At 46.0% G+C, this 12663-nt stretch overlaps 1 long non-coding RNA gene across 1 annotated transcript; it reads left to right on the forward strand.

Annotated features, from left to right (window-relative positions):
• The first annotated feature begins 2675 nt into the window (after positions 1-2675).
• Positions 2676-12008, forward strand: LOC144170498 (uncharacterized). The gene is made up of 2 exons (XR_013322622.1): positions 2676-2872; positions 11763-12008. It is a non-coding gene; the product is annotated as an uncharacterized LOC144170498 (long non-coding RNA).
• Positions 12009-12663: the final 655 nt, after the last annotated feature.

The following is a 12663-nucleotide window of genomic DNA, read 5'->3' on the forward strand; positions in this document are numbered from 1 at the left end:
TCAGTGGCTATAAGAATGGGTGTGCACAAAGAAAATACAAATGTTTCGTACTCCCTTCTGGCAACATCATTTCATTTTACATGGTTATTTGTTCCCCGCCAGACAATGTATTTCGGACACATGTGCCTTCGATCCTTCTGATATATAAAATGTCTCCGGCATGTAACGGAGTAGGGTCTTGTAATCCGTAGGAACAGAAAAGAGCTTCCGTCACTCCCCTACGTCATATACCTTGAATGCCGCGATACTTCGTTTATAATACCTAGTCGACCCCCCACCCCCGCCTTCTAACGCGGTGCATCGGGCTTGCCCCCGTCAAGACAAAATCCTCCCGACTCCCTTGACTGCATCCGCTTTGTTACCAAAGTTACGCGCGATAATAAGGGAATGGCTGGTACATACTTTTATCTGATTAACAGGATACAACAGATTCTATAGCCTCCAGAGACACATGAGGATTTGTCTAACATTTTGGACATTGGGTAATGAGGTAGTACTCCTATGACAAGACATTCATCCCCATAGAGCCCCGCTGTCCATTAAATTTGACACCTGCTGGCGCCATCTAGGCAGCATTGGTGGAAATACATCATTCACATTCCCGCCAAAACTGTTTCAAAATTGCGGCATTCAGCGACGCGGCGTTCTACGGCGCTGGCCGGAGAAGTAAATACTGTTTCTCGTATTGCTACCAGCTTTGAAGGAATATCTTTGATTCTACAATAATCTTAATGCAACAGCGAACGTGCGGAAAACAAAATTTTAAACTGTTCGCGCGCTTACTTCCTTCTGTGCTTCTTTTAATTTTGCGTGTCCATTACGTTGGACGGCAGGGCTTAACAGGGGGATATTGACCGAGCTTTTGCGATGGCGTTGTTAGGAATAGGAAATGAGTGCTTTTGGTATTTAGCGGCTAAATCGCGCGTCTTTTTGTCTTTAGTAGACCGGCCTCTCGTGTCTGAAGACACGGCTGAAGCAATTTTGCGAAGTTTCGCCAATCTGTTGCTGAGACCCTTGTGGCTCCAACGAAGGATTAAACAAAGAATGACGACCAAGCCGAGTGGTATCTGCCATCAAAGCATAGCTCGACTATGGCCCCTTTAAGCATTGGATATCGGGGACCCAGCACAGGTCTCTTCTCGCATTTTTGCGCGAAACGGGTGCAGTTCTGTACCTTTGGAGACTTTCCCTTATGCCGCAGGGCAATCTCTCACAACAAAAAAATTAATCTCTCGCAACAAATTTATTAATTTGATTCTGGGCATGATCGAATCCCGGGCCTGTGGAATGCGAAAACGAGCGCGCACCTCCAACATCGTGGCAGACCTATGGCTCTAGCTGACTGAAGGGGAAGGGGTGGCACCCAGTGAACAAGTTGTGGCCGTAGACTCAGAAACGTGTGTTGGAGAGGAGGAGGAGGGCACAACGTAATAGTTTTGAGCGCTGCGTGCCGATTGCCGAACTCGAAATCACATCCTCCCTGAAGGTGCCATGTTTATGAATTCGTCAGAGGCACAAGCTTATATTACGGTCTCCCAAAAGCGGCAAGCCCTCTACCGAATGCTGGTGAAATAATGCAGATCTGCCTACAGCAACAGCTGCTGAGAAACGCTTAATTAGCGGCGCACACGCTTTCACTGATCTACTTCGTATTTCGCGTTATTTCCGTGGCTTTCCCTTCATGCCTAAGGAAAAACAAAACAACCATGGAAATCCTACTGAATGAAACATGATTGTAGATTTATTTTCACATCATTCTAATTGACACCTTACCACATGGAAAAAAAGAAAAGTATTAGAGAATGAAGTAACAATATGAATGCGTTTTATTCCGCGATAAGTACAGCCCGGCCGCCGTAACATGGATCGGGTACTTCGTCACGGAAAAATCGCCTCCTGCAGGCTTGCACATTGAATACAAAGGCCATCATCCTGCGCTGGAAAACGACATATTCTTCGCCCAGCTCCTCCTCGAGCATCAAGGTGTCAGCACATGCCCTACTGGCTTCTTTTGCCTCCTCATAGAGGGCACTTGGCGTGTTGACCCAACAACGGACATAAAAGTACCTCCTGCACTTAAATCTGCTTACAAGATTTTGAAGGCGAAATCAGAGCTATGCTAATCAAAAACTTCTTTACTGCTACATGGGGTTTGCGTCTTTGTGTTTGCTTTCAATTTTTCGTCTTTGTGTGGAAAATCTATGGGACGGTAGCCTAATACAGCTGCACTGTAAAACTAGAAATTAATAGTTTTCATCAAAGAAAGATGTACCGGCTCTAGGGCGACTGATAATGTGCAGCAGGTCCTCTTTGGCTACAACAATTGACATTTTTTTAAAAATACTAGCCCCAGTTTGCCTGCCCTCCGGCATGCTGACACCTTTACGGCACCCGAGCCTTAAGAAAAGGGTTCAGTCCGAAAACAATTCCCCACTCGTATAGGAGAGTCAGCACTACATTTTAATGCCGCGAAATTCCGACGTATTTTTCAAAGTTCCTGACCAGTCTCCAGATTATGATTTAGTGATAACGTGGGACTTGTGGCGTAAGAAAACACGCGAAGATATAACCGGATAAAACATACAACACCAGATCATTGCGAGTGTGAAGTACTGAGCACTTCCTAAGCCTGCGTTCGGTGCGTGCAGTCTGTCTGGGCGTGGTTCCGCCACCCGACCACGCGGCGCCACCAGATGGAGCTGGCGCTAGCCGTGGTCCTGTCGCTGACCATGCTGCCCGTGCTGTACATGGCCTGGGCGCACGCATTCTTCAACGTCGCCCCGCACGTCAACTGGGCCGTCGCATTGGTTCTCACGCCATACCTGATCTTCCAGACGTCCACCTGGCTGGGATTTGCTGCGTACAGCTTTTGGTAATAACCTCATCTCTCTCTCTCCCCCTTTCGTTTCTGTCAATGTCGTGCCGATAAACTCACGCGAACCGAGCATTACGTTCAGCGGAATGCTTATAGAATTTCACATGCTGCGAGAATAATACCCACCATTGCGTCAGATTCAGTGAACGTAAAAGTAGCGAGAAACGCTGCGCCGGCAGCGTCATGAGTACACTTGTTTTAACAGCACAACTTTTCTAGGCCGAGGCTTTCATGGGACGAAATCTGGTAAAAAGGTGGCGGGTTGGGCTAGTTGGGGCACTTGCATCTCGGGGAATAGCGCGAAACGACGGGGACACAAAAAATGCGGTAACACTCGCAGTGATGTAGAGAGGGCATAGCCCAGCGAGTAGAACAAGCGCCAAACATACCTGCAGCAAGTTACAAGAATGCTTGAACAAGACGTTTGCAAAGCTTTTCTACACTACTAAATCGGGTGGCACTGTTTATACATGTCAACATTGTTGAGCAAAAAGAAAGCATTAAGGATATTTAAAGCAAGACATTAATACGTGATATACTTGCATTGTTCTTTTAATTGAAACTACACGGCTCCTTGATTTTTGCGAAAGCAAATAAAAAATACGCAGTAAAAAGACAAAAAAGCGCTCGCGGCTCCCCCTCGTGGTATTGTTCAAAGTTCAAAAGTGACAAAAGGTTCCAGTAGATGGCGCGAGCAGTGGAGCACGGCAAAAATGAATTGGCCCAAACGGGAGTCAATCTGCTGGCTTTGAGAAGTTCTAGGAAGCTTAGCCTTGCTATTGGGGAACGCCACGTGTCTTCGATGTTAACATCAGCATTCACGACGTGAAGTCAGAGAAGTTGGGGGAATTTTTTTTTACGTATCCTGACATTAAAAGAGTATTGAAGAAGCACGATCAGTTCAGTGCACGTCGCAAACTTCTGCTAGTGAATACTGACTACATACATAAAACATCATTGTTGCATAGATATCAATCACTTAATTATGCCGCGTTAGGATGGTATAGTGCTACCCTGTGACTAAACACTCACATTACTTCCACGGTTCACTGCGGCAATTGAATGGGCAGCCACGTGTCATGAACGGATTACGCTGGATTTTAGGTGGGTATGGTTGGATGTTCATATATAGCACTGAGATACTAAATGGTGAGACGGCGAAATAATGTCTCGGCTGTGTCGACTACTGGACGTGTATACAAAAGCTACCCGGCACATTAGTGCAGCCTGAACCGACACTGGAGGCGTTTTGTTGACGGCGGACGTGATTGATAAGTACCGCCAGCCTTCTGCCTTCAAAGCACGTAAGAAGACTTAAGTGGCCCGAGAAATGTTTGTTCTTCACGTAATCTCACTTCCGAAAACCGCGATCTTTAAAGTAACAACAGTAGAGAAACAATTGGTTTAAGGCTTTAACGACGTTGGGACTGCACCATCTCAGAAACGACTTGAAGTGACGCACACAGAAATTGCGCGGTGTTTAGTAGCGGTTGCTTTTGAAGGAACAATAATTTGTCACGGTTCGCGACAAGGCTGTCTACGTCTTTCACTGCTGTATCTCTACAGATATCCACAGCAGAGTATCTGCAATGGTTAATTTTCTCGGATGGGAAAGCGAAAGCTTCCTTTTGTTTTGAGTATCTAGAGTAACGATACACCAAACCACTAACGTCTTTGATTTCTGCACGTACCTCATAGTCGGAATAAGCAAACAGCGGTGCGGAAATGTTGGTGAAACTGTAAAATCTGCAGCACTTGAAGCAGAAATTACACAGGGTAGTTGAAAAGGCTAGCAAATGCGCGACTGAGATGCGGCAGACCATCAGACAAACACACGCAAATAGTTCCCTTGTGTGTAACGGCTTGTAGTAGCAGTAGCTTCGCAGGAGTAACAGTTGTAAGTGAAACAATACATTAAAAATTGATCCTGTGAGGTGCCTTGCAGGCGCACCGTCTTGCTCAAAACTGCTTCGCAAATGGTGGCTACAAGGATAAACTCCTGGACATTAAGAGGCCGACTCGTTGAAGTCACGATCCAGTAGAAAAGAAGCCCTTACCCCCCTCCCCCCTCCAAGAAACAACAACAAAAAGCTCCCCACTTCATACCGATACAAGCAGCGGCAGTGTTCGGCAGTACAAATATCGAGCGATGCTATTAGCCTTGTTCCCTATTGTACGGACGACGATGCAGCGAACCACGCACAAAAAGAAGTGCCACAGTGTCTCGGGTATTTTTTTCCGTATTTCGAAATTGCCGCGTAGTGGCTGGTTAGACTCGTATCCGTGATTTGCGACCCCTGCCTCGGGATAATTTTCCGCCGAGTTTCATGAAACACAAGTAGGGCTTGAGACAATCGACCAGGGTCCATACTGGCAGCAGAACTAATCAAGCCTTGATCAATTCGCGCCACGAGTGGCCGAAATGTGCTTTTGGAATGACGTTTTGTTCTCGCGGGCTTTGTTTGTGGTACGATCGTCTGCCGAGTATTCGCAGAAATGGAATCCCACCTGTCACCCGCTGCGGCGCGGCTTGCCGGTTCGCAGCGAAAATGCCGCAGGCGACGTCTTATTCCCGGCACCAGGAAGCGGTAAAATGCAGGCCCTGCGGGCCTGTACCACCTGATTGGATTTCGATTGAAATTTCCTCACCCGTAAGTTAAAGAGAATCCGTCAGCCCAATATATGCGGGATATCCTCCTCTACTATGATACGAGTCTTTACCGTCTTCAGTTTTCTTATTTTTTCCCGTCTCTCTCAGAATTACAAAACAGGCACCCTTGCCACTTTGCGGGGATGCAGACGGCTAGTCTTATTACCGTCTTTTTGCTCAGGGGCTATTGCTTCTTGAATTTCTAGTATAAAAGGGATAGTGCCCCGTATGCCAATGATGTTCCCTAAGACAAAATTTTCCTCATAGCTTTCAATTTTTCCTTCGCAGTATAGAAGACTCGTCCTCATTAAATTACGGGAATCTGGTCAAAGTTTTTCTAGTGATTCCGATGTTTATGAACAGAAACTAAACCGTGGATTTAATTCCTATTTCACGTCCCGGTAATGTTGCATTTCTCGCGTGCAGGTCCATTCTTGCACCGGGGTGCGCGTAGCCCGAAGACAACTGATATACAAGCTGCCACAAACATTCAGAGCGGCCATGTTCGCCAAAAAAAAATGTGCTTGCAAATATGCTTCGCACGGTGCAGTTTACACGGTCTATATCTTCCCTCTTGCTTCAGAACTTCTGTTTCTCTGACGAGGGATATTTCTATAGCCACAGGTTCGCATTCACGAAAACGTCTCGCAGGATTCATATTAAGATCTGGGCCGTATGGTATTTCTTGTTACTTGCGTTGCTTGCAGCCAGCTTTCTAGGGAGCTTCGTAAAGGGTCCTGTGGAATCGTTTCAGGAACGTACACTTCTGTGGTTATTGTACGCCAACAGGCCAAAAGTATGTTGGTGTGGTTTGAGCGATTGGGCTCACAACAGTCAAGTATGTGCCAGTCTTAAGTTGTAATGGTCTTCGCTGTTTCTTATCACGACAAGAGGAGGGGCAAGTTTGTCTTGAAGCGCCAGGTAATAATGGCCTCGTTTCAAGACACATTTGATGAGTGTACAGTGAGTCTACGTCTGGTTTCCAGTCGTTTATTCAGACTGCCTGGCACAGATATAGGAAAAGCCGATGAATTTTTACCTAGCTGTTGTTCAGGAGCGACGAAGCAAAATTGCTAATAGAGGAAGTTCGCAAGTGTCGCAGGTGCAGACATGCATGCATTTTAATTTCTTGCGGGGAGAGGAAGTTTGTGCCGTAGCATGAGTAGGACGTAGAAATAGACCTTTTTTTTTAAGTCAAATTTTTAAACATGTGAATTGCATTCTATAGGATGGATACTTTATTTGTTTCTTATCTCAAGAAAAGTGGTTATTATGCAAAGTAAAAAATTGAATTATTCCGGAGTGTCATCTTAATAACTTAGACCAGCTGCGGATCTTAATGAGCACCAAAATCTCGGCAAAACCGAGTTTTAGAGCGCCAGCGATTACTGAGACGTTGGTGATAGTTGGTGTTTTATGTTGAGTATAGCAAAGCGATTTGAACCAGAGTGAACTTCAGAGCTCGTTTTGTCGCAAACCGATACCATATATTATTGCAGGTAATTGACTGACGGCCATTGGTTACACTTGCCGCCTTAGCCACAGATGCCCAGCCGCCCCCGCCGCTATTGCGATGAGAACTTTTGTGTCGTGTCGTTTGCTTGCAACGTTAGGCCCACTCCTTCATGAAAGGCAAGGAGTTTGCCCATTTCATGGCCCTCGCCCTCACCGACCAGGCCACGGAAGGAGAACCGGAGCCCCCACCCCTAACGACCTACCATGAAATCACGGAACACCACAAGATAAGCAGGAAGACTCTCCCAGCCCCGCACCCACAACTCACGAACGCAGGAAATACCTCTCAGGTTGCTTCAAACTAATACCCCCCCCCCAACCCCCCATTCGAATGAATCTACTATTTCCCTCCCAGCATTATCTAATATTCAAGCTTTGTGGACAACCAGGCACACTCCCTCAGATCTGGGAGCGCAAGGAGAACCCAGATCTACCACCCACCACCCCTTCCCCTACCCCGAGCAGTGGGACACCATGCTGTCGAGCTCACCCTTTCCGACCACGCTCTTCTGGTGGAGAGAGCTGTGCTGGCGAAGGCGGCACATTGAGTCCTGGTGCCACTCCCACCGAACACCACGTTCAATAAAAAGTTTCCCTCCTCTACCTACTCAGCTTAGGGTCCCCCTCCGCTGTGGTCTCCTGCTCTCGAATGCGTGTGGCTGCAGTTTACGCGAATTCACTCGTTTTTCTGCTTGAAAGCATAGAAATTAATCTTGCTTTGGTTAAACTATACTATGAGCTTCTACATCGTCTAAATACCGATTTTCGACCTATCACCCGGCCCTGCATATAACCCGCACCACCACTTTCAGTCCACAAAAAAAAAAAAAAAAAAAAATATGCCCCCGTATTTCACGCACATTTTATACAGGCAAGTCTGGACCAATTTTGCTTCTAAAGCAACATGGCACATTTGTTAACACCCATATTTTGCATATTCAATACATTTCCTGCACGGCCTAAGCCACAAGCACTCATTGTCACTGCTTTTGATAGAGCCATCGCTTGGGCCGCCGTCTTCACTGTCATATACAAACTTCCGTCCACGCTGTTTTCTCCGTTCATGCTTTTTGTAACGCAGCATTTCTCAAAGCTCTTGCAAACAATCTCACCTGGAATCACCTTCCAAGCCTTGACGACTTAACGGCAGCCTGTCGCCCTTAAGTCATAGAGACCTTCAGCCATCCATTCTCCGAAAAGTTTGCTTCGAATGGCCTATTCAATAAAAAAGCAAGAAGATGAATCATCTATTCTATGAAAACTCAAGAGCTGTCGCAAAACTATCATTCTTGTATGAAGCAGAATACAATTATCATACAGCAAAAAGGAAGAAGTTAGACACAGTTTACATAAATAATTTAAGCATCTAAACATGTACTATGGTGTGGTAGCGAATTCCACCACCTCATTTCAAACAAAATTCAACCCATACCTATCATCATCACATTATGGAGAGTTGTTTTCATGGTGTTTTTGAGTGCTGGCCCTCACAATCTTTGCTCTTGAATAGCGCTTTTCCTGTGTGGCAAAACTCTAGCTCACTCGCCCAATATCTTGGCTCAGGTTATATGGTTGGGCTCTGTGTGGAGTGGGTTGAGAGTGGTTTAGCCCCTATTGCTGCTATGCAGGCCTCGCAGCACAATGCTCATTGCCGTCAAGCTGCATAGAAAGGAATACCTCGCATATAATTGGCACCTCTACCTTACCACTGAAATTTGTGAGCTTCCCGTGCGGGTTATACGCGTGAAAATATGGTACCTTCGAGTCGTGTGCTGAGCCAGGTTAGTTATAAAAAATCAGAGTAACTCGTTTTTGCTAGGTGATCCGCGAAGTTCCATGCGCGGAGATCTGCGTAATTAATACCTCAACTGGTACGGCTTCTCGTACAGTAGTTTTATGAAGCTATGAACAGCCTACGAAGAAAACTCAACAAGCTGTACCCTCTAGCGTTGTGCCCCAAGGAGTGGGGGTCAACAATCGATCGCACAGGATGAAATTAAACGGGTATTTTCCGTTTGGATCGGTTTAGTGTTATTTCCGGCACGAAAACTTTTTCTGTTTATCGCACCCCCTTATCGCACCCCCTTTCCCCTCAGTAATGCCCCTGGGGCCATGAGGGTATCTTGAATAAAAAGTCCCAGTCATAGGTTTGACGTATTCCCTAGGCTCACAGAATGCTCGTTTCGGTATTTGCATCAGGCTGCATAGCCTCCCGTTCTTACAAATGGGCGTTTGTTATGGCGGCACGCAGAGAGCACATATCCGAAACGTGCGTCGCTTACCCATATGCAAATACACGGAGATTTAGGCTCAGTCACCGAGGAATAACGCAGACAACGTTGTCTGGAGCGCTTGAAGGCTCCTTTTGTACTTGAGTTTTATCAATCGACGAGATTTTGGGGAAATCAACAAGGTGGAGTAAGTTTCTGGGAAAGAAAGTTTGCCATCCACCTAAATGCAGCCATACAAAGCAAAGCAAAGCTAAACAGCTTTCTCAGAAACTTCGCAGTTGAAGAATATTTCGTCCTGGTCCAGGATTTGAACCCGGGACCACCACTTAACCGTAGCTGTGGCTCTACCAACTGAGCAAACCAGGAGGCTAGTCGTTTCTAGCGCGAGAGTGAATTGATCAACAACTCGAAGTGGAGGACAGCTATTAATCGACCAGATTTAGGGTTTCTGAGATTTAGCGAAGTTTCTGAGAAAGCTGTTTACTTGTCTTTGTAGCCGTATGGCTGCGTTTAGGTGGATGTCAAACTTTCTTTCCCAGAAACTTACTCCACCTTGGGGATTTCCCCTAAATCTGGTCGATTAAAAGCTGTCCTCGACTTCGAGTTGTTGATCAATTCGCTCTCGCGCTACAAACGACTAGCCTCCTGGTTAGCTCAGTTGGTAGAGCGACTGCTCCGGTTAAGCGGTGGTCCCCGGTTCGAATCCTGGACCAGGACGAATGTTTCTTCAACTGCGAAGTTTCTGAGAAAGCTGTTTAGCTTTCCTTTGTAGCCGTATGGCTGCATTCAGGTGGATGTCAAAATTTCTTTCCCTTGAATTTATATCGCAGCTATCGTCACAATAATGAAGCGCTTCTTTAAACCACACTGTTTTGAGAAGAATAATGCAGAATGAAAATTAGGCGGCGAAGGTTGCAAATTCTCACGGAAAATTTTGAGAAATAATAGTGCGGTTGTTCCTTGCCACAATACTAAGAGCTGAAACCGAGGAAGGAATACCTGCAAGGCTTAATGGATGCCTTTATTGGTTTTACAGCCTTTTCACGTGTAAAGAAGACATCAATGACAAATTTAGGATGATGCTCATGCCATTAAAAATTACGCTTGCTCCTTTTGTGGAGACTTGATTCCTCGCGTTGTATCCGGGCTTTCAATCGTTCCACGCCCTTTCTAACAATCTGCTGCTCTTTTTAGGCCTCCTGAAAACGTCTCGGGAAGAGAAACTACTGGTTATGATGGTCTGCAGTCAGTCGCCTTTGCGGTTTCTCCTAACAGTGACGAACTGCCACAGTGATGCGACACGGTCGTGATATGCGGTTTTGTAGGACACGGCCGTGACATGCTGTTTTGTGATACTTTGTTCTTTTTAAAATTCCCATGTTGTATCTAGGTGCTGTTTTTCGGCTTTTATACTGTCGTGTTTTTTTACAGTTCTCCCTTCTTTGTGCGGTGTTTTTCGGGTTCGCTTTTCTTTGGATCCAATCTATAAACTCGCTGTTTGTTGGCCCCGCAAAAGGACAGCTGTATGTCACGGCCGACGTCTGAAGTAGCGCGTAGAGGATAGGTAAATTGAAGATACCTTTGAATGCGCATTTAGGCTGACGAAATGCTTCAAAATTCTCGGAAAAGATGTGAACCATTGTTTGCCCACGCAGTTGAGCGGATAAATTTACAACTTCCTTACTGTCTACTTACGCCGCTCCATCTTAAGAGGGGCAAGAAGACAAAATACAACCTTGTTCAGTTTAAAACAACTGGCATTTGTAACTCATTCAGCTCTATTCCATCCCTGAAAGGTTTTTTAACCGAAGAAAATCGATAAATATAAAACAACGTTCATATTTCGCGCCGCGCGACGTCATCTGTCGCGCAATAAAGAGAAACCCTAAAAACATGGTTAACAGTGTGCGAACAAGCATTCAAGTGATACGGTCAACTGAAACTAAAGGCCCCACAACAATTGCAAAGTCATATCTCTTGGGGGTGGCTTTGGCCGGCGGCCGCCCATCGCATAAGCGAAATTCAGTGACGTCACCAAGACCGCACCAATAAGAGCCTGGTTGAGTCGCCACTGATTCATCTATTTTGCTTAATATCTATATTATTTGCGTGCAGTGTGCGGTAAATCGGTAATTTGTATGGGAAAAAGCGGTCTTTTTAATTAAACAAACATGTTTTTACTTATGTCCCCTTTAAGTGAACAGTGACCTTTTTCTTTGCAGGAGGGGGTTGCGGTGGGAGGGGGTTCGAAAATGATGTGCCGTAGCTTACGTGGCAGTTTTCTGTTAGCAAGCAAAGTTTAGCTGGCATAGCGACAATTATTACTTTACACGAAAGCTGCGTCTACATCTCACTTCTTTACACTTTAATCTGTGTTTTATTGATCCATGTACAGAGCTATTTAACTCACCATACACATGCAACAGGTACGCTACCAACTGCGAGAGGGACGTTTAAGTCGGATCTTCAAGCATATGCCCATTTTTTGCAGGATCTACTACGATGGAATGCGAGCCTGGCTGGACGCGCATGCTGTGTACAAGTTTAACCCCGAGGTCGCTGTTCCCAGAGGAGGAGAGCCTACCGGCACCCATTAGCCCACGCAGTGAAAACGAGCTTTCCTGGCAATATGTGTGGAAAACCTCCAATGGCATACCTCGGTGATTCTAGAAAGCAGAACCTCATCCCGTTGATGCATTTTGAAAATGCCTCAGTTAAACGCTACGAGGTCCCGGAATGTTTGTTGTGCACAGTTCGTGATCTGATTGTGTAAATTCTATCCTCCCATTTCGTTGAATAAAACGTGAAATGAAGTATTTAGGCATCACAAAGTAGTTTGGCCTGCATTGAGGTACATGAAAACAATGTGAATATTTGACAGCATGCAAAATAAATATTTGGGTGTATTTTGTGTTTCGACCGAGGCAGAACAAATACATCAAATTAGCAGGACTTGATTGCTGGCTAGTTGGTTCATGATGTACGAAAGAATAAGTTTGCGCAGAAGACAAAGACGAAAAACCCGCCGCGGTGGCTCAGTGGCTAAGGCGTTGCGCTGCTGAGCACGAGGTCGCGGGTTCGATTCCCGGCCGCGGCGGCCGCTTTTCTGATGGAGGCGAAAAGCAAAAACGCCCGTGTGTTCGAGATTTCGGCGCACGTTAAAGATCCCCAGGTGGTCAAAATTAATCCGGAGCCCTCCACTACGGCGCGCCTCATCGCCTGCGTTGCGTCGGCGCGTTAAACCCTACAATCATCATCATCAAAGACGAAAAAACGAGAGGACAGGACGAGTCCTGTCCTCTCGTCTCTTCGTCCTCGTCTTCTGCGCAAACTTATTCTTTCGTACATCAAATTAGCACCTTTGAGGTATGCAATGACCACCTGCGGTTCGC

This window comes from Haemaphysalis longicornis, unplaced genomic scaffold, assembly GCF_048455015.1.
Source record: "Haemaphysalis longicornis isolate Haplotype H1 unplaced genomic scaffold, Haemaphysalis longicornis Haplotype H1 scaffold_1, whole genome shotgun sequence".
In the NCBI taxonomy this organism is placed as follows: domain Eukaryota; kingdom Metazoa; phylum Arthropoda; class Arachnida; order Ixodida; family Ixodidae; genus Haemaphysalis; species Haemaphysalis longicornis.